A 22,836-nucleotide genomic window follows, 5' to 3' on the forward strand; every position below is an offset into this window, starting at 1 on the left:
ACTTGACCCTGGAATTATTAGTGGAAGTGTCAGCTTTCAGTTTAATGGAAATAATATCGTGGCTCCTAGTGAAGTGCCTCCTCGTGACTTTTAACTTCTCCAAGTAAGAACATTCAGAAGTAGAGGGCAGTTAAAAAATTGAACTGGGTCATGATTAAGTGTCAGAGGCACTGTCCCCCTTCTGTCTCTGTGCTCGGCTTTGTTTCAGGCTACAGAAGCGGAGGAGAAATCACGTCCTGCAAGCCAGGACCTCAGATTTCTTAGATGAGTATTTGCACACGGTAGTATAGCTGGATATATTTTACGGTTTATTTCACAATTTTATTGTGAAAATTTTCTAATATATAGATAGTAAAATTTAACAATTCACAGTGGACGTCGACATAGCCAACTCCTAGAATCTACATTTTAGCATACCTGTTTCATCACGTCTCCATCCGTCTGTCTAGCCACCCATCAACCGATCTTATTTTTGATGCTTTTCATGAATTTCAAATATCAATATGCTTTTACCCAAACCCTTTAGTGTACTGATGTTAATGACAGGTTAATTTTTTTGTTGTATCTTTATTTGGGTGTAAAATGTAGATACAATGAAAGCCACAGGTCTTAAGTATACATCAGCTGCGTTTTGACAAATTCCTCCATCTGCGTAGCTCATACTCCCTCATGACCTCAGAAAGTTCCCTGTGCCTCCTTCCTTCAGTCTCCACAAGACACCTGCCCAAACCTACTGTTCTGATTACTTTTTACTTTAGTTTCTGCTCATCATAAAAATGGAGTCATGTGGTATGTATGATTTTGGAGGGGGTAAGGCTTCTATCATTCAGCATGTTGTGTTTGACATTCATCTCTTTCATTGCATAATCAGCAGTTTGTTTCATTTTGTTGTTACATGATTATCTTGCCTTTTACCCAGTCTTCTATCGATAGTACCAGGGCTGTTTATAAAAGTTTTAGAAATGCTTTGTAATGATCCTATGATTTCATGTCCATTCCAGCAATGTATGAGAGTGGGGGTTGCTTCACACTCTTGCCAGAGTTTGCTGTTGTAACTCTTACATTTTAGCCATTTAGATCAATGTATAGTGTTATTTTTATTTTTGTTTTCATGTCCATGATGACTAAAGATATGTATTCTTTCTTGGTTATTTTCTATTTGGATACCTTCTTTGGTGGTAAGTTTGTTCAAACCTCTTGTCCATTTTAAAATTTGGTGTGTGTCTTCTTTTTTTCCCTTTTTTATTGTCGTGCAATTACAGTTGTCCCCATTTTCTCCCCATTATGCACCCCACCTCTCCCATTCAATCCTCCCCTGCTGTTGTCTTTGTACATGTGTCCTTTATACAAGTTCCTGCATGGCATCTTCCCCTATTTTCCCCCATTATCCCTCTTCTCCCTCCCCTCTGGTTATTGTCAGTAGTTTGTTCTTTATTTCCACATCTCTGGTTCTACGTTGCTTGCTTGTTCGTTTTGTTGATTAGGTTCCACTTATAGGGGAGATCATATGGTATTTGTTTTTCACCGCCTGGCTTATTTCACTTAGCATAAAGATGCATGTCTTCTTAGTGAGTTCCAGGAGGTCTTTATTTATGCTGGATACTGGTCCTTTCTCAGACACGTGTGTTTGGAACTAGATTGTTTTAATGGGCATTGCATCATGTCACAACTCCACCCACTCCTGAACTTTAGGACTGCTACCAGGATGAGCAAATCCCTTGTCATTAGCTCACTGCCTCACTTCTTTAGAGATGAGTCCTTTTGTTCTTGGAAGCACACATGTAGAGCTTTAGAGATTCTTTTACAAGATAAATGATATTTGAGTGATGTCTTTTTTTTCTAGGCTGCTAGATTTTGTTTTTTGTGAATCACCAATTTTAAAACTTGGAAACAATGGGATGAGAGTTAAAATAACTTGGTGAACACCAATCAGTGTCTTATCTTATATGTTTTAGTTTATACTTTATAAGTTCTTTCAAACATATTATTTGATTTGATATTCATTGATAGCTCTTTAAGTAAACTCTACTTCACAGATGCATAAACTGAGCCTTAATGAGGGTAAGACCGTTGCTCAGGACCATCCAGCTGGTAAAAGGAAGAGTTGAATTAAGTTCCGATTCCGCCCCTCACCACTGCCTGGTACCATAGTTATAAATCCTGAATTGCCAGGATTAATCATCCACCCTGTGTCCTATTTCTATGAATACATGGCTTGTTTTGAGAAAAAATTAGTCAAATTAATGACAACTCACGAAAAAGCATAGTGACCAGTACTCTAGACAAAGTCCCTTTTTAACTCTAGTATTTTGAGGATTTCTACCTGTATAAAAAAAGCAGTTTGGGTAAGTTCCTCAAGGGCTTACTTTTAGCAAAAGCTTTGCCGATGATATGCGGAAGACATATGCTAAGAGCAAATTATTCTCCTGGCATGAATCAGCTTATTGCTGCTCATCTCCTTTAAAATAATGGCTTCTTTACATTTGTTGGATTTATTTGAACACATTAAAGCATTTTCAAAAGTGAATGTCAATTTGAAAAATGACTCTCTCCATGTGTTCAGTAATGGAAGGGAAGCCCACAAATGCACCATCAACAAATTTCAAGGGTTTCTCTCATTAAGCTTTCCTGTTGCATCAGAGCAGGTGAAAGGATTAGAGATCTTAATTCCTGTTTCTAATTTAGTTTCCATCAGAGCTTTAAATATTTACTGCTGTTTAGGAGTCTTGCATTTTGGTAATCTTTGATGAATTGGTTATGTGTTTTGAGTTATCAACTGAAGCACCCTATAGAACCATTTTATCCTGTGCATCTTTCGTCTCCTTCTGACCCCAGGTCCACTGAAAGTAGGTTAGTTAAACTAGATCAAACATAAGTCTAAATAATTGAAGCTGGGCTCCCCCTGGGAGCAGTTGAAATCCTGTTGTAAAGGCAGCGATGAGACTGGGTAGAAAATTGTTCTGCAGTTTAATATTTCCTTAGGTAAAGTGTCTTCTCTTCTTTGACCACGTACCTCAACAAATGTCCTGCACATAATAGGTGCTCAGAAGCCATTTACAAATTGAATTTAAATCTATTCTTTATTGGGAAGGCAGAATGACTTTTTTTTTCTCTTTTCCCCTCTCAACTCCTCTAAATATTGAAAATACTGGATTAGAGCATGAATAGGGGTTCTGAACTGGGGACAATGGATAGGAATGAAGGGATCTGTGAACCTAGGTGGAAATATTTTTACCTTTCTTAGGACCAACTTTTAATGATAAGTTAGTATATTCTTCTATTGTGAATAAAAGCAGCCCCTGAAAAGTATAGTAAAGTTGGCAATATTCCTAAACATTGCCACTAATAAAAATCACAGATATTTTCAAATTACAAGTTTATGCAAATATTTTGAAATATAGTTTATGTTCATCAGTATTTCATAATTATTGGGCTTTCTAGAGGATATTTTCATTTACTGCATTCAACACATATACTACAATATCGCATATTTTTGTGGTAATAATCATATTTCAGTATATTTAGTTTCTTTAGTAATTTCCTGTGTCCTGGTTTAAGGATTTGAACAGCACTGGGATTAGCTCCCTGCATTTGTATGAACTAGAGCCTATTTCCTGGAGGTGCCAAAGGGCGGTACATTTAGGAAAGCACTCTCCTGGATCTTACATGGATCTAAGAGTAAGAATCTTCAATTTTGCACTCTCGGTACCTCCTGTGTCTCAATCAAGTCCAGGTCTGTATTTGAAAATCCTAATCTGAGAGAGTGCTCTTCTTATTTGTCATTCCTAAGTGCTCTTATCCTTCAGTCAAGCCTGACATACCCATGAAACTTGTAGTGTGTTTGGGAAGAATAAAGAAACAGAGAAGTGTGGTTTTGCTCACACTCAACTTTCTCTTGTTGCTATGGGAGACAGAGCAACAGCCACAGAGGACACTGGGGCCAAGAGTTCTGAGGGGCGGTCAAGTGCAAAGTAAGAGGAGGACACTGCAGCACTGTGATGGTGGAGCAGAACTCGCTACAGGTGCACTGATGAAAATAAATGCGGAAAAGGATCTCTCCAAAGGGATGCAGACAAACCCAGCACTTCCTGCATATCCACTAGGAGTAACTGCTTCCTGCCTGAATCCCCACAGCCTGTGACTGTGGCGCTGGGAGATTGTCCAGGTGGGTTTATTGGGGGTGCTATCTAGGTGGGCTTATTCCTTGTGGAGCTCTGAGAGCCCTTATAAACAGAGGAAGCCAGAGAACTTAAAACCTGAGAGGGTGTGATGCACAGTTACTGGCTTGAAGATGGAAGGCTGGCAAGAAGGGTGAGTGGTCTCTAGCTGAGAGATTCCCCTGATGAGCAGCCAGCAAGAATACGTGAGACTTAGTTCTGCAATTGCAGAGATGGGTTCTACTAATAACCTGAATGGCCTGGGAAGCCCATTTCTCTCCGAGCTACACTATTCCAGACAAGTACTCAGCCCCAGATTCCACGCTGATTTCAGTCTGTGACACCCTGAACAGAGGGACCTTGTCTCAGTGTCAGAACTATGACCTGCAGAAGCATGAGGGTGCTGGGAAGCACATTTCTCCAGAGCTTCCCAATGAGCACTCAGATGAACACAGGAACTGACCCCTGAAAAACGGGGTGGATTGGAATATATTTCGTTACACCTGGAACATTAAGTTAAACTCTTTGCCAGACCAATTGTTGTGTTACAGACTTCTCAAACCCTGTGTTTCCATCTTTGTCCTTTTTAAAGCTTACCTTTCCATAATTCCTGCGGAATATCTGTAAGTCAGCTAGCATGCAAATAAAAAGGGCTAGCTCTAAAGATTTTCTTTTCTAACTAAAAATGGATCAAATATAATTTAAACAAAAAGTACGTATACTTGGTTCATTTAACTTTTCCCATTTATTGAATTCATTGGGGTGACACACTGACAAAATTATGCAGGTCTTAGTACACTGTATTGTGTATTCACCATTCCATGTCAAATCTCTGCCCATCATCATTTATCCCCGGCCCCCTACCCTCCTCCCTTTTCCCAATCCCTTTCCTCCATAGCCACCAGATTGTATGTATATTCAGTTTCATCAGGACTCAATGTTATAAGTAAAAGAAAGCTAAATAAAAATTGCTCCAAACAGAATCATTGTGTTGTACACCTGAAACTAGAATAATGTTATATTTCAATTATATCTCAATTAAAAATTGTCCCACACAGGGAAGGGGAATTGTTGTATGATGCCATCAAAAAAATGTGAGTCACATCCCATTTAAGACTCCAGGTTTGTTCAGCTACAATTCTTTTGGTGTGGCCCTCTTTATTGTGTTGGCTCAGTACTCCCGCTGCTTTGTCGGAACTATGAGATGGATACAAGCAGTAAGACTAGTTAATGGCACCCTGCCCGGTGTGGCTCAGTTGGTTGGGCAACATCCTGCAAAGTGAAAGGTTGCCAGTTCGATTCCCAATGGTCAGGGCACATGCCTGAGTTGTGGGTTTGCTCCCCAGTTGGAGCACATGTGAGAAGCAACAGACAGATGTTTCTCTCCCTCCCTGTCTCTGCCCCCATTTAAAAAAATAAAATAGAACAGCTAATGGCTTTCCATTTCCATCCTGGTGGAGACAGCATTGCTTTACCAAAGTAACTAAGCAAATAAAATCTCTCATTGCTGTTAGAAAGGGAGAGGAGGAGCAGCATTTATAGATTATGCAACCAGTAAATGCCTAGCCGTTAGTATATAGTCAGTATGTCACTGTTTACAGCCGCAATATCACACACTCCAGTTGTTTTGTGTTGTCTTATGGTATGTTAACACTAAATACACTTTTAAAAACTAACTTAAAATACTGGTGAATATTTATTGGATCTCAATAATGAGACTTTAGTATAAGAGCAATGGGCAAAAGAAAAAAGAATCACATTATTTTTAAATTGACATGAAAAAATCCATAAAAAATATATATGTATATATCATATATATTATATATGGAAAAATCCATAAAAGTATATGTGCATATATAATATATATTATGTATTATATAAATATGAATTAGAAAAAGTACTTGACAGGAAAATTATGAAGAATTAATATTCTTCAAAGTTAAAAGGTGTCTTTACAACCTTAAAAACAACAACTCACCTCATAGCAGACGCTGTTGATGCTTCACTCCACCTCCTTGGCTGATACCACAGGAGTGAGGCCATACCTGCTTCTCCTTACACATGCATTGCACCCAAGACAGGTCAGAAATGCCAGGGAGTTCATCCTCAGTCTCCTTCAACCCCTAACCACAGAATGACAGGCGTAGTTGGGAAAGATCTCAGATTCCTAGTCCATGGGTGGGATGATTTCAAGTAAGGACCTAATAAAAAACAGACCTTTATCAGCTCCTTTAACTTCTCTGTCTCACTTTCCTTCTTTCAGACCATGGTTTCCCAGATTACCAACCAAACCCACTGTCTCCACTCAAATGCTAGTTTCAGGAAAAGTTCTGATAGAAACCAAACAGACACACCTCAATAATAATTTTAAAAAGTGAGTAAACAAATCACAAACCCTACTTCCCCTCCCTGTGCTCCAGAACTTGGTTTTGATCTTCCATGATGTAACATTGTTTTGAATACCCCTCTGGTTTAATTTTATAGCAGTGTTGCACTTAACGTGTTATCAGCTGGTGTCACTGTCCCTGTGGGTCTTGAGTTCATCCCCTACTCAGTTGTCAGTGATTCATGTAAATAGCAAATATTGGTCATGTCGCTGCTCTGGTTAAAGCCTTAAGAGTCTGGCTGTGCTCTGGGCAGAGGCTCCTCCTTGGCTATGCCTTTCTTTGCACTGGACCAGAAGAAGAAGAAGAAATAGAAGGAGGAGGAGAAGGAAGAAATACAATTCAATATAATCATCAAAAAAGGAGATTTGGAAAAACATACATACATATAAATTTTCAAAAAATGTTTATGCTGTTTGATTCAGGAAGTCCATTTCCATTCATTCTTATTGATTTACTCAAAAATTGCATCTCGTGAATTAGGCAATACCTTGATTAATTGCTTCCTTTACTTCATATGAGTTGAGAGAGGAGGAAAACCGAAGTATAGGCTCTCCGAGTATCAGTTATGTTGATGGGAAGCTGGTAAAAGCGGAGGAGGTGGATTTAACAAAGGATTAGACCAAGGTTTCTAGGATTTGCTTACCTTTCTTGTTCATCCATTCCTTGGCTCTGATGCCACACTGACCTCAAAGCCCTGGCTCTGGCGCTCACTATGGCTTAAAGCTGGCAGCTTCTGCTTGAAGCCTGTTTCTGGATCCTGGATCTTCCTGAGCTATGATATTGCATTTCTGCCATTGACCTACCTATTCTTTCCCGAAGGTCTGACTTGGACTCCACTCTGTTTTCAATCATCCTCCTACAGTTCAATGGTAACACTTTCTGTATTGTGACCCATTATCACCCAGACTATTACTCCATTGGCTAGAATGCACTATTATGCCTAAATGTCACGGATCATTTTAGTATTTTACAGTTAATGCTGGAAATGATATTGGGGCTGGATGCAGGGTGATGAGTATAAGTGAAAAAGACTTTGTGCATGTATTTTCTAGAGTGTAAGAAGATATTTTTAAACACCGGGTGTTGGCTTCACTTTTCTATAGATATTCGTTCTAAACCATGACAATCACCAATAAATGTTAAGGGCCATTGTCCCCTGTACCAGGGCAGATGGTCCCTCAGGCTTCTTTGATTACTGTGTCACTACTGTGAGAATTTGGGGATATTAGGCATGCAAAAGTATTTTGCAAATTATGTATCGGCACATCAATGAACGTTTCTTTATTGTATTTTATATATTATAAGTCTAATATGGTGATTCTATCCTCTAGAAAGAGGCTGCACAACTTCCCATAATGCTGGACATAGGACAGAGCTTCCACTTACTTTTATTCAGCTAGTCATAAATGCTTTCGGTGCCCTTTTTGCTGTCACGCACAGAATCGACTAATGTCATTTAGTAAACCTTTTCATTTCATCTGGTACATTAAAATGCACAAAGAACCTCTGTTTTCATTTTTGAAAGTGGGGGATCATTAGAAATCACCGGTGATAGGTATAGCTAATTGAATTGCTGGGCTAGAACACTATTACTAATCAACAACTCATGGCGCATGGCTAAAATGAACGCATTACGTGCAGACTATAATTATAAGGCATGATGAATCACGTGCAGAGGTTATCTGCACCATAGAGTAAATAACTGTCTCACTCAGAGCTGATCTGCTAAATCACTATCTGCAAAACCAATAAATATTCATTATTCATATTAAACACAAAATTCTGTTGGGGGAAGATTATCTCTTTCAAGGTCACCTGTATTGAAAAGCACAAAGGAAAGACAGTGTGGATCCGCTTATTCAGGTCCCTGTTAAACCTCAAAGGTTTTCACCTTTTGCAATTTCTGACTCTCCTCTTTCCCCTGTGAAAAGTAGAATTTCATATTTTCTGACTTCTTTTGGTTTATAAGTATTTTGCCGACATAAAGGACAAGTCGCTTGATGAAAATACCTGGAAAGCACAAAAGCTATGTGAATATAAGACACGCATACTGCACTAGTTCTAGGAGTTAGAAAACACTTTCTTGGACATATTGCATTAAATATCTCACAAAGTATTTTCAGTCTGTAAAAGCCACTTAAATAATATATTTCTCTCATAGGTATAAAGGAAAATATTTAAATACACATACATGGAGCATCATACATTGAAATATGAAGTAAAATACAGTCTTTAGACACATTTAGGTTTTTTATCATGTTGATTTAAGCCAGTGTGATACACTTGCAGAAGGGAAGTTGCCTGCAGTTTGGTCCCACAAATCCATCACCAATCCAAAGAGATCACTTAAATATATGTATACCAGGAAGATCAATTCACGTTACTGAAAGCTTATGTAGTGTTACATGCGACAGATTCCTTTACATATAATGAAGAGTGAATTTAATTTTTAAATGGCTGGCCATAAATTTCAAAACCTGTTTATTTTCACAAGTATTTCCTTTTTTACTTTCTTGAAATTAACACCCTTTGAAGCTGATGGACGCATTTCTGTTCACTAGGAGGAGTCCAAGCTCGGAGCCCAGCTTTCAGGCATTCCCTTGCACGGAGCTTCAGCGGCAGCTCTGACCATCAACTGGGATGACACCTGTGAATCTGGTTCGGTGACACTTCTGACCCTCCCTCCAGACACCAGAACATCTTGGTGGGTGGCCAGCCAATCAAGCACTAGTGGGGTATGAGGATGCCATGTGTGATCCTATCATTTCCAAACCTGGGACTCAGCAAACCTTCATTTTCCTATGTAACAACCTAGGAAGGTTTTGAGGTATCCATGAAAGTCCTCATAATTAGTGTCCTGAGGATGACAAAAAGCACTAAACTTCTATTTTTTGATATCATTTGTGTATATAAAATTCAAACAGCAGAGGTGCCATTTTAAAAATAAAAAGTTTCCAATTAAAAACAAAGAAACCATGGGCCCGTACCATTTATTGGTGATTTTCATGGTTTAGAATAAATTTTGGCAGAAGAATAAAACTGATAACTGGTATTTAAGAAAAGGTAATTCTGAAACATATATGTGTCAAGTCCTCTAGTTTTACTTTTCTTCAACCACCGAGGACACAAATTGTAAATTAGTGCAAGAGACGCCTGGATTTTAGACGAGGTACCTGCCAGTGTGTTCCAGCAACCGGAGCCATAGTCTGGGTGAGCGTGAGTCACGAAATAGAATGGGCATTGCGGGGAGAGTGTCATTGAAAACTGGGTGAGATCCAACTGGGAAAGGATAAGTAGGCTAATGCCAGAAATGCAATATCATAGCTCAGGAAGAGTCAGGATCCAGAAATAGGCCTGGGGAAGGCTCTGTCAAGCTTTAGGCAATGACGAGCATCAGACAGGGGGCCTGCAAGCCAGTGCTGCATCAGAGCCAAGAGGAAGGGATGAAGGAGAAAGGTAAGCGAATTCAGCAGCCTTTGTCTATTCCTTCATTAGTCTCCCCGCCTTCCCTCTTACCAGCTTCCTGTAATGAGAACCTGTGCTTTGGTTCCTCTTCTCTCTGATTTTAACCTCACGTAAAGTATGCTATAAATCAAAGTTACATTTTAATTAACTTAATTGAATATGGTGAGTAAGTGGAGAAGTGATAATAGGGCACCCAGTGAGCAAAAGGGCATGAACATTTTTAAATTAGATATTTTGCCAAATCTCTTTTCTTCCATGATGTCATCAAATTGTATTCTCATAGCAGAGCATTGGAGGACTCCCGAATGTAGCCTTTATTACATTGAGGATTATTTTATTTTAATCTTATAAAGTCTGATAAATAAAAATATTGTTCTTCCCCTACTGCTCATTTTTTGATAACTATGAGGCAAATAATTTCATGTTGATAACTTTTCTTCCTTTCTGGTTTGTATCTTCATACCCTGATGGGGGAGAGAGAATGTGTGTTTGAACTTGGGTCCCCATCAGCTGTGACAATAGGGTATGAGAATTAGTAAGTGACTTGGTTGGTGGTCCTGGGAAACACTGGTAGGAGGTGGGGCAGTGAGATGGGAGAGGAGGAAGCTCCAAGGAGGTCGTCAGCACAAGTAAGTGTAGCTTAATCCCATCATGGAACAGAGAAATTGGGGGCTAGCTCCCCCTCCGGATTAGAGCCGGGATAGTTCCAAGCTCCTGTTACTCGGGGGCTGGGAGCTCCTGGTGGAGGTAAATTTTATTCCCTGGAATGCCCATCCATCATCGGGTGGAGCAGAGAAAGCCCTTGATGTAGGTGCTGGCATTTGGAAATTGTTGCAGTTTCACTCAAACCGCGCTGGTGGAGAGGATGGTGTTAGGCACCCACAGTATCTATTATAAGACAGTTTAATTTTTTCTTCATCGATGATTCATCTAGAATTTATTTGGTGGAGGTAGGATCATCTCTTGCTTATTTTCAAAATACTTTGACAATCCAGCCAAACCATTTCATAATAACTTTAATTTCACATAGTTTTGATATAATGTTTAGCTTTTGCATTTTGAAATGTTTCCCTACATAGTAGAGTAAGCCTTCTTCCATTATAACTTTTTTCCCAATTGTTCTAGCTGGAATTGATAATGATTTTGCTCATATAAAGTATCATTGACATTTTGCTTAGCATCGTTCACTTTAATATTAGCATTGCAAAGGAATTTAGGAGATACTCTAATTTTTTTCAGTATTCTTTTCACCTTTATAGAAACATATTTTTAAGATGTAGGTACAACTTTCTTCTGATGTTTATGCAGTTATCTTTGGATCTTCTCATGTCATATTTTCCTATGAAGTTTTCATCTTTAGTTTCATAATAAATGGGATCTTTCAACTCCTAAGGCGAGGCGTAGAAATGTCTTGGGCGGTGCCTTGGTAACAGATGAGGTGGAGGATAGAATGACCTTCTCTTAGAGTCTGGTGATTGATGCTTTGGAGAGGAGAGGTGAAGGTAGACCTTGAGGAACTGTCTCGTGGGGTAACTCCGTGGGACAAAGGCTCCCAGCCCGATATGCTTTGGTCCTCAGTGACAGCATGTGACTGAGCGAGGGAGAGGGATCTGTGGAATCCTGTACCTGGATGACATCCTGGCAATGGGGACTCCTGTGAATGAGCACCTGGAAGGCCTGCTGCTTTGAGGGACAGAATTTGTGACGTGGAAATGTGTGTGCTCACAGAAGCCACCAAAAGGCGGTGGCAGTGGAGCAGGGCCTTTCGGGGTGGAATGACTAGCCCTGCATGTGTGAGTTAAGGGAAAGTCCTGAAACAGCAAGGGCCGAATGAGTGACAGTGAGGGTGACTAATCAAAGGGAAGAAGTTTTTTTTATGCTCTAACACGGGTGATTTTTAAACTGGGAGTTGGATGAACATTGTGCTAGTGATTAGATACACATTCTGAAACAGCTGAAGAACCTCTGGTCTCAGGGCAGCTGTCTAACTAGACATGATAAGACGATGGCTTGCACTTGAGGAGGGATTTAAACATTTCGGCCTGGCCAAGACAAGCTATTTTTTTCCATCTTCCTTGTTCAGAGTTGCCCTGCCTCTCTGCAAACAGAAATGAGAGAAGAATGTTAAAAGCCAAGGTAGCTGCTTTATGGTAAATTGCATTACAATATAGTAAAAATTCAATCTAATTAGTAAAAATTAATAAAAGCTAATTAATAAAAATCTTCCAATGAGAAGGAAAATCAATGACATTCAATTCAATTCGGCAAATGTTATTAGACATCTTGTAGGTACCAAGCACTCAGCTGGAAATAGTCTGTGATTTTTTTTTAAACCCTATTTGAATAAATAAATGTCTTTTTCCTTTAATCATTGATCATTACAGGTAATGCAAAACTTAAATTTCTCTATACAGCATCCCTTAGCAACTCCCTAGCAACCTTCCAACGAGCAAGCTTTTGCCAGTGGAGTCCACAAAACCGAATATTAAGAAAAATCTTCATCTTTTTGTCATAAAACCTTTCATATAAAATATTTTCTAAGAGAAATAAAATAATATGTCCAACAAAGATTTAAATTATTCCTTATCAAGTGCTTCTCCCCATCATAAGCTAACATAATATTATGAAAATAAATGCATGTTGAATTGAATCTCATTAAATATAATAAGTCTGGGAACATCTAGGAGAAACAGTGCTCTTTTTCTCTTGTGTGGTAAGAAGAATAATGCTCCTACTCACCCTAAGCACATCCCTATCGTGAGCCCTGGGACCTGTGAGTTAAGCTACCTTTCAAGGGAAGGGGGATTCTGATTGCCAATAGGACTAATGTTGCTACTCAGCTGACCTTGAGATGGGGAGAGTCTCCTGGATTATTCAGGTGAGCCTTTACATGGGGAACAGGAGGGGCAGAGAACTGGCACCATGAGAAAGACTCAACTGTTTTCACCATGGAAGGAGCACATGAGCTGAAGAACTCAGGCAGCCTGTCAAAACTAAAAAATGCAAGAAAACAGATTCTCCCCTAAAACCTCCAGAAAGGAACACAGCCCTGGTTTTAGCCCATTCAGATCTATTTTGGACTTCTGGACACCGGAACTGTAAGATAATAAGTTTGTATTGTCTTAAGCCATTACTTTTGTAGTGTTTATTATAATAGCAATAACACATCTTGCACAAAAATGAGTTCTTTTGTTTTATAATATCACTTTCTCTCCTTTATTCTCACTGATGGTGCTTACCTGACTCCTGGTGGTCTCATGAAATTAATTGTAGATTTGGGTACCTGAATAACCTCCTGTCCTCTACCTGGGAAATATTAACAATTGTGTCCGTGAACCATCTACTACAATAGCCTTGAACTCCATTTCTGTGTTTTTCCTTGTTTGCCTCTTCTTCAGCCATTAAAAAATAAAAAATAAACAACACAAAACCAACTTGGCACTTTCACTACTTTCTGCATCACAAATATTAACTGTCAGTAATTTATACTCTCTTGACTGTGTCCTTCTGAGTCCTCCCAAATTGCTAACCTCCAATCCAGGAGTGCGCTGGCCAACTGGCTCCCCACTTGTGATACTTGCCAATTTCTGTGGCATAAATATTCACACCAAAGCTGTTTTTCAAGCTACCAACATGAGGTCATTGAAAAGAGAGGGGCCCCGTGTGCTAACCTCTCCATTTTCTCTCTATTTCTGAAAAAGGCTATTTATGGCCTTTCTCTTCTATATTCTTGTCTTCATCTTCTCTGTGATAACATAATTTACTCTCTTAGAAACTCTATCACCAACCTTACTCTCCTTTCTACCCAAAGCTATCACAGGTCTCGAATGAATACAATCATCTACCCTTTGTCTCAGGCCTCGCTGTCTGAGATCTGTGTGAAGTAGCACTCTGCTGGCTGGCCTGGGGTCTGGAGAAATGGGTAGATTCTCCTTGCTGTTGAGTCCTCAGTGCTCCTGATCTGCCCTCTGGCTGCAGCTCTGTTGGCCCTTCATTTACGGCCACTGGAAACCTCAGTTCATCTCCTCAAGCCAACTGTCCTGGCCCACGACCATCACATGTGCTGAAAACATTGGCATTGGCGTTGGCAAGAAAACCTTTGGGGAAATCAATCAATCCTATATTCTGACCTCCCCCAAATTTCTTCTTCACTCACCTTCCTTTGAATACTTAATCTCCAACTGCAGATGTTTTTCATCTTGTTTGAAGCCAACTTCTTCACTTTTGCTCATTTCCATGGGACTCCAATCTCTCTGGGAACTTTATCCATAGAATTCTCTCTACAGACATAACTGCTTTTTCCTGATTGAATCTCTTCTTTCAGTGCTAGATTTTTCTGGTCAGTTCTGAAAACAATCTCTTTACATTGATATCTTCTTTTGCTGTTGGCATATCTTTTGCTCGCATAGGACCCTGGAGCGAGTCATCAACACACGGCAGTGTCTTCCCTGTCTGTCCACTTGGCTTTCTCCCTTTCTTCATTTTCTGGTCACTTCTCTGGTTGTCTTCTACCTCCCCCTCACCTCACACACTCTCATTGATTGCTCTCACTCAAACAACCAATGATGTCTCAAATCCAACATTTGTAGTACTCATCTAATCTGTATCTTTCTGTCACAATCATTCTTTCCTTCTCAAAATGGTTCGAATTGTATGGTTTCTGTGAAGTGTTTGTCATTTTACTTTCTTTCCTCTTTCTGTGGTTTTTTTCCTTTATCTATTTATCATTCTTTAAAGATTGGTATATCAGCAAATACCTCTATCTTCATTATAATACTGTTCTGGGCAATATTATCCACTTATATGGTTTTAACTATTATTTAATGAGAATGATGCCCAAATACATAACTCCACCCCAGCTTTGGCTGTTGTCATTTTTTTTAATTTGACAATCTAAGGAAAAGAGGTCAGATATTGCACATTTTAAAACATTTTTGGCACCCCGGCATGCCAGTTGGAAATCACTGCTCTGAAGGACCAAACCTGAACTCATCTTCTCTCCCTCCAAGCCTGTCTGCCTTCCTGTATCACCTGTTACACCTGGTGGAACCAATATCCACTCACATACGGGGCCTGGAAGTTGCCTTTGAGTTTCTCTCCTCCTTCGCATTCCCATGCCCAATCAATCACAAAGCCCTACTTGTTTCTGTGGCTCTGCGTGGCCTGCACAGGGGAAGTATGAGCTTTGATCGGATCGGAAGGACTCCCCCAGACCTGGTCTGTTTGCGTTTCCCTTTCCACACCTCATCTCAAACGCAGTGTGCTAGCAACCCCGACCTTTACCCAAGCCCCCACCCCCACAGCATTTACTTCACTTCTTCCTGGAGTCCCTTACCCCTTATTTATTTGGTTAACTGCTTCATACCAAAATTCAAACAGAAAACTTACCCAGAAAGCCTTTCCCCATGGGCTCACTAGGCTTCCTCTGTACTGTGAGCCTGTCCCTATCATACAACTCTTTCAACTGTTTCAAAATCCTTTACTTTCCTATCTGATTTATAGAATTAAGGGTTTTAATTCTTAATTAGAGTCAATAGAGTCAAGTACGTGCCATGTGGATAAGAAGCACGTCTAACACAGACCTGGGCACACGGTGTGCACTCAGTAAATGTTGGTCGTACTTCCCATCAGACTGTTGAGATGGGATACGTGTCACCGAGCTCTCTCTCTAGCACCAGCACAGAGTGCGTGATGACTGTAGCACAGTTAATAAGTGTGATGCATGCAATCACTATTCCTGAGGCTTCTAATACATCAGGAAGAAATATAAGAAGGCAGGGAAGACGAACAATGAGATTTCTCATTGATTTTCTCCTTAAACTAGAAATTCTAGTGGTGTGAGGGTCAAAATCGGCATAGACGTAATAGAAAAGATGAGAGAAGGATGTTGGTGACTCAACACGATGACACCGTTTTCCCCAAGGCTGGTCTTACACCTGCCCCGGTGGGTACCGAATGCTCCCAGAGGTGTTCAAACTTTTGGCCTCTCTGGGCCACACAGAAAGAAGAAGAGTTGTCTTGGGCCACACATTAAGTACACAAACACTAACAAAAACTGATGAGCAAAGAAAAGGTTTTAAGTGAATTTACGATTTTATGCTGGGCTGCAGGTTGGACACCCCTGCCAATGACTATTTGCTACTACTAATCGCAGAGAGGTGGACCAAGATCCAATGCTGTTTTTCCATCAGCCAGAAGAGGGAGTAAGAGAGCACAGGCGTTGGTAACTTCGCACTAACTTAAAATGAGAAACAGCGTTTCCTTTCACAACCACCCCTGTCTCCAAGCCAGGATGTCTCTGGAGGCACTTCTCTTAAGATTGCATTGTTTACTATTTCACGGTCATGTATCCACTGTGGTTCATGGCAATTTTGCTGCTGTTAAATCGAGGGGGAAGAAAGGTGGGTTTTCAATGATAAGGCTAAAGACCCACGAGTTAACTGTGTGTTAGGCTCATTATAAGGTCAAGGATGAGTGGATGCCCCAAGTTTATTTTAAAACCTTTTCTGCCTGATCTTCATAGGACAATGGGAACATGCGACTATCCCAAGGTCCCTTTCCTCTTTTCTCCCCATCCTCTCTCGTCGATTCTGCCATTGTTATTAGTACAGGAGTCGACCAGCCCCGTACATCTCTTACCGAATGCTTTTACTGTCATTTCCAGTCTGCGGCCCTGCAAACAGCTCTGTTGTCAGAGGAGACAGATCTGGGTGTACTATCACTTACAAATAATTTATTCCATAAAGCACATAAAAGTGCATTTTGAGCTCCTAAGCTTGTTATTCCCCCAGTAAACAATGGTGTAAAGAAAACTCTTTTCATTTGCTCACAGTATGAGAAGTGTCAAGGGGAAGTCATATTACATTTACCATCTTTTGCATTATCAGTTAACTAATTGGGTCGATGGTGGGGAAAATCACTTGAATTAAGTGATTGGAAATAGTCTTACTGTGAAGATATGGTGCGGAAGACAAGAAGCAAAACTCTAGATGAAAGTAATCTTTCTGCATTTCCTTGGCTTCTCCTAAAAGCTTTTTGGTCTGTTTTGTTTTGCTTGATTGGAGTGGCACTTTTCTGTGCAGCCTGGATGAAGCTGGGTGCGGCTCTTTTAAAGGTATTTCCCTTCAGAAAAGGAGAGACGGTCACTGAAGGGAAATGAACAAAGGTGTTTTTCCACAAGGCCTAGCTGACATTTTGGGTAAGCCAATCTTCACCGAGAGAGGCTGTGTCACATATTCCTGGGCAGTTAGCATTGCCTTTTCCCACCCACTAAACAAATAGCAAGAGCTCCGTACAGTTATCACGGTGATCAACTGCACACATTTCTAGCAATCCTTTCAGAGCCCAGAACGGCCTCCAACCAAGAAAGACCACTTGGAAACCCAAGTGAGACCTCTTGGAAAAGTGTCGCATTATGTCATCACAGGCGTGTGTTTTAGCCGGGGCTTATTGAAGGTCACTGACAAACATGGGGATAAGACTTGACGAGATGCACAGGCTTGAAATAACACATGCAAAGAAAGAGATTCAATTCACCTCTGATAGCTGGTCAACCCCAGGTGTTTCCAGGGCTTGTGTTCTTAAGGACATTTCACACCCTTTCTGAGTTTTTTCCTTTCACGTATGTATTTACAATTTTGACTCCTACTCCTATTGCTATTTGTAAGGTATTTTAGTTTTAATTTTTATTTCTACACATAAATCCTTCCATTTGGTGCTTCACCATCTTTACATTGAACTCGATGCATACTACCAGAAGCTATAGTATTTATTTACAGCTTGGAGAACCTGGAATGTCTACTATGAGGTTGTGTAGATACAAGCTATAAATCTAACATAAAATGGAAATAAGAAGGTGCGGGCTGGTGAAATTATTAATTGGGTGTCTTTTCCTAAAGTCAATGGAGTCTCTGGGAATTTTTAAACTAAGATTTACTATTTTAATTACTTTCAATTATGGAATATTCATTACCATAACATATTTTGGTAAAGTAAATTAAAATCATTCCTTGAGATACAGAGCCTGGATTCCCTTTTACTCTTGTTACTGGAAGAAAAAGACAGCAGGAAAGATAGCAACCAAGCCAACTTTAAATCCATGTAATACATAACTCTTCTGCTCTACCTTAGCTAAATTACCATGTTTAAATTTCCTAAGCCATGCAATGAAAAAAAGAAGGATAGAGATTTCAGACAAATCTGACTTAATGATGCAGCAGTCCACCAGCTGTTGGTACAGTTTCCTTCCAGAGTGAAGGACTGATTCTACAGTGGTCAGTTAGCCGAAGAGACTCTCTTGGCATCCAAAACATACAGAAACTGATCACAGTGACATCTGATCTCTAAGGGCTTCTTTGTCTCTACAAATCAAGGGGAATCACGTGGCCATTAGAGTCTGGGGCTGTGGGGCCCAACAGTGCCCGGTTCGGATCCCTGATACTACTGAGTAATTGAGCCTGAAGGTGCTGCTTTTCATCGTCCTCACCAGTGTATTCGGCCTCCAAGAATGGTGTTCTTTTCACTGAGCTGATCACATCTCAGGATTCTTCTTAACATAGTACTCCAGGCAGCATGACAAGGTCAAATATGAATGATGAAAAATAATTACAGTCATCAGGTGTATCATCTGTGACTCACAGGAATTTCTCCTCCACCCCACCTTCCTTTCCTGTGATAACAACCACCAGGACATGGACACAACCCGCGCCCACCTGGTTCTCACCATGTGCCGGACTCGGTCTGAGTTGTTCAGATACGATACGCTGAGTCATTCATTCTTCACCACCTCCTGAGGAAGCAGATCACTGTATCTTATACTGTGCTTGGTAGAGTTACTATTTCTAAATTTTCTCAGGAAGAAATAGGAGAAGTTGGAGGCTGGATTTTCAGGTCTGATAGCAATAAAAAGCTAAATTCTGTGAAAATAATGCTTAGTTGGAAAATATGAATCAATAACTCTAAAGGAGCAATTAAAGCATAACACAAAGGTCTCTCATTACAGCGGGGATAAAGCGGAATACAAGATGGGGTGGCAGGTATTTCTCGTAACATGACATACTCAGTCGGAGCATCGGACCTCACCGCCTCTACCTTGTAGATAGTGTGGTTAGAATACAACAGTAAACCTGTATACGTATACTTAATATCATTGTGTATCTAATACCATCTTGTCTTTAATGTCCTATATCTCATATATAATCTCTTATATTGTATTATATTGTATCTTATGCCATCTTATTTCCGTATCTGTGTCTTTATATCTATCCCTATCAATTAGTCTGCATCTTCATCTCACAGCCGCATCTGAACTTGGACCTACCATTTGTGGTAGAACACCATCCCGTATACCAAGCGAGTCTGCTCCCTTGGTCAGAACAACACGTCCTTAGGCAGAGTCAGCGCTACTTCAGGCAGCACCGCTGCGTTGCCTCTTGAAGGCATTTGAAGGAAGCAGCCTCCGGATGTGAAGGTGTGTGTTTCAGAGGATACAGGCAGCCTCCACTACAGTGACCACACTCAGCAATCTAGTGAGGAAGAGTTCTGCTTGAAAGTCTAAGAGATTATGTTGATTTTTTCCATTACGTGAACATTCTAATTAATCTAGTTAGCTCATACATAGCCAAAGGCAACAATGAAAAAAAGGGGGAAAAAACACATTATACCTACGAATGGCTAATACAGAGCCCTTTATGCAATGTTTTCACACCCACTACAAGAAAAGAAACGTGTGTGATTCCAAGTGGATAAGCCAAATGGAATTCTGCCAGTTTTCGAGAATTAGTATAGTTACACACATGAATAGGGTTATTTTTAGAAATTATTCCAACAAAAGACGTGGCAGACTAGCAGAGTCTGTGTGTAATCCTCACTCATCATCCCAGAGCTGACAGTGCCGTTTAACCTTCATTCTGCCTTTGTGTGCGTGTGTTTTCAGAGCCCGAGAACCCTGTTTCTGACAGCTGGTTGGAAGCAGAGGTATCATAAAACCAACAGAATCAGCGTCGGGATTAATTGTGGGCCCCGGCTAATCATGCTGACCACAGGGACAGAGCCTCTGAGCCAGGCAGTGCAAAGATGTGAAGACAGAAAGATCCTCCTACAATCTTGAAAACCTCTTCAGTGCGAGGTTGGCCTTTTTGCTGAGGCCAAAGGCCAACCTCGTACTGAAAGTTATGAGACTTGTAGTTACTATGACTCGCTACTGGGAAAACCACCGTTTGTTTCATTTTTCCTCCTGACAAGGTCAAAACTGTTGGTGTAACATGCCTATGGTCACATGGATTGAACTCTCCTCTAATGACACGTTATAAAATATATGAAATATAATTGTGTAACTTTTACCAGCAAATATTTTTTAACATTTAATACACAAATGGTGTTTAACAAACATTACTCTTGGGATCTGTGTTAACATCCGTTTGAACACTGGGAAATACTTATCAGCGTTTGGCATTGACCTTCTGCTGGTGAAATACTCGCCAGGGGGTCAAGTGCAGCAGTTGGTTAGTGAAAGCATCATTAGTATTGGTTCCCACCTGCCCACGGGATAAAGCGATCCACCCCTGCCTAATGTCAGGGCCTTCACAGTCTGGGCCCAACCTCTCTGAATGCCTCGGCTCCCACCACTCTCTGCCTCTCACTCTGTTATATTTCTAATTGCCTTACTAATTTCCTAGTAGTTTCATGACTTGAAAACCTGCCTACTTTAGCCCACGCTGATCCCTCTGCCTGAAGATACTGCTTATCAGTCTCTATTCAGAAAACGTATTTACCTGGAAGCCAAGTTCAAGCACCACCTCCCCCTGACAAGTCTGACATCTTCCATCCATCATCACTTCCTTTCCTGGACTCCCTAAAACTTTTTATTACCTCTCTCTGATATGCTCTTTTAAGCAACCCGCCAAGCTGATTGCCTCTGACACTAACTTATGACTTCCTTGAAAGATGGGGTCATAGTGTGTATCTTAAATCTCCCCTACAACCAGCATAGTATCTGGCATGCAGGGCCACCCAAATGTTTGTAGATGATGTAAGGGGCCATAAAAATGTACAAAAAGCTCATTTAGACTCAGATCGGGCAGCAGCGGACCGAAAAGGAATAGGGCCAAGTGTTCATTAAATTTTTAATACGTGGCTGACAATGCATTAGGTGCTTCACATAAGAAGCAAAATAATGGTTTGAAATATTAATCTTTATAGTTTGCTTTTCAGCATTTCTTGTACTTGATTCTTCCCTTAGTTGGGTCAGTGGTATCCATTTTGCCTTGAGGAGACTTAGATTCATTACAAAACAGAAATATGAGGAAAGAAACTACATTTGGTTGTTAAAGTGTCCCATACAGGCTCTCAGGTGCCATAACAGGAATGACATCCTGAAAGCCAAGGGTTTATATTTGAAATAAGATGACTTTTTTAGGGGAAATAAAAAGCTTTGGGCGAGCCCTAAAGGAAACGAGACATTGAGTTTACGTTACAATGGATTAGAGAGTAACCCAGCCACAGAGTAACCACTGTGAGGAAGGCAAGATGAGTGTTAACTGGGCTGGGGCAGGAGCTAGTGGGGAGAGCAGAAAAGAGTATGACCTTGGTGGAGATCAATGAGCTGGAGTCTGAGGGGACCCATAGAGGGAGGCTCGGGTCACACTGACATGCCGTCCAGCTCCATTCCTCCCCATCAGGGCCACACCGCTGCGTGCCAGGAGTTGGAACATCCCCTTAGGCTTCAGGTGAGCTCTTCACTGTGTCTTCACATATATTTGCTTTATTCTTTGCATCCCGATGAAGATCCCATCAGCAGCTTTAAAAATATCTCCTATAGGTTCTCTAGCAGAAGTCATTCCCAGCCGTGACCTGGGCTTTTCCAAACTTCTCATCTAAACTTTTCAGAAGGGATATGCTCGTTATTTGTATTTTTGTGTTGTTTATTAAATTTATTGGGGTGACATTGGTTAATGAAATGATGTAGGTTTCAAGGGTACAATTCTATCGTACATCATTTGTATATTGCATTGTGTGTTTACCACCCAGGGAAGTGCCCATTTAAACACATCGCAGGTCTAGTCCTGAAGTGGAGAGTCGGAGACTCCGAGACTCCGAAATCTGGGGGGTTGAGGCTAACAAGACCAGGAAGCCCTGGCCATGTGTGCTGGGGTAGGACTGGACAGTGGATGAACTCATGTCCTTTACCTATGAATAATTCTATTTAGTCCACACAATAATGACGTGATATAGGAATCATCATCTTGGACTTACAGATAAGTAATCTGAGGCCCAAAGAATGTGAATGATTTGTCCCTTTATCACGGTGTGTGTATGTTTGCATGCAAGAATGTGTGCATGTATGCATGTGCAATGCTGACGGTTCACACTGTCTCTGCACGTGAAAGTATGCTTGTGTGTGTATGTGTGTCTGTGTGCGAGCATGGTGCTGACGGTTCATGCTGTCCCTGGACATTACCGGAAAGGTTCGTGCTTGTCATTTCCACACGGAACACTTCTACAAAGATGAAGTGGGTCTAAAACAATTTCATATTTCTCTTTCCCTCCTTCCTTCGCTCTTCTCTTCATTCCTTCCTATCTCTTCTCTCTCCATATTTTCCAGGGTCACGATTCAGTGACATGCCAAGGAGAAACGTGTATTTAGAGCAACACTAATGATTCTGGCCACTAACCGGGAATCTGATCTTCTGGGCTCTTTTCCCAGCTCTCACACCATGTGATTTTAGACTTGATTGAGTTCCTACTTATCCAGCTGTAAAATACAGGTAATACATTTCTACCTCGTGAGGACTGAGAAAGAACACTGTTACGTACAGCGCTTTATGCTC

The sequence above is a fragment of the Desmodus rotundus genome, chromosome 2, assembly GCF_022682495.2.
Source record: "Desmodus rotundus isolate HL8 chromosome 2, HLdesRot8A.1, whole genome shotgun sequence".
In the NCBI taxonomy this organism is placed as follows: Eukaryota; Metazoa; Chordata; class Mammalia; order Chiroptera; family Phyllostomidae; genus Desmodus; species Desmodus rotundus.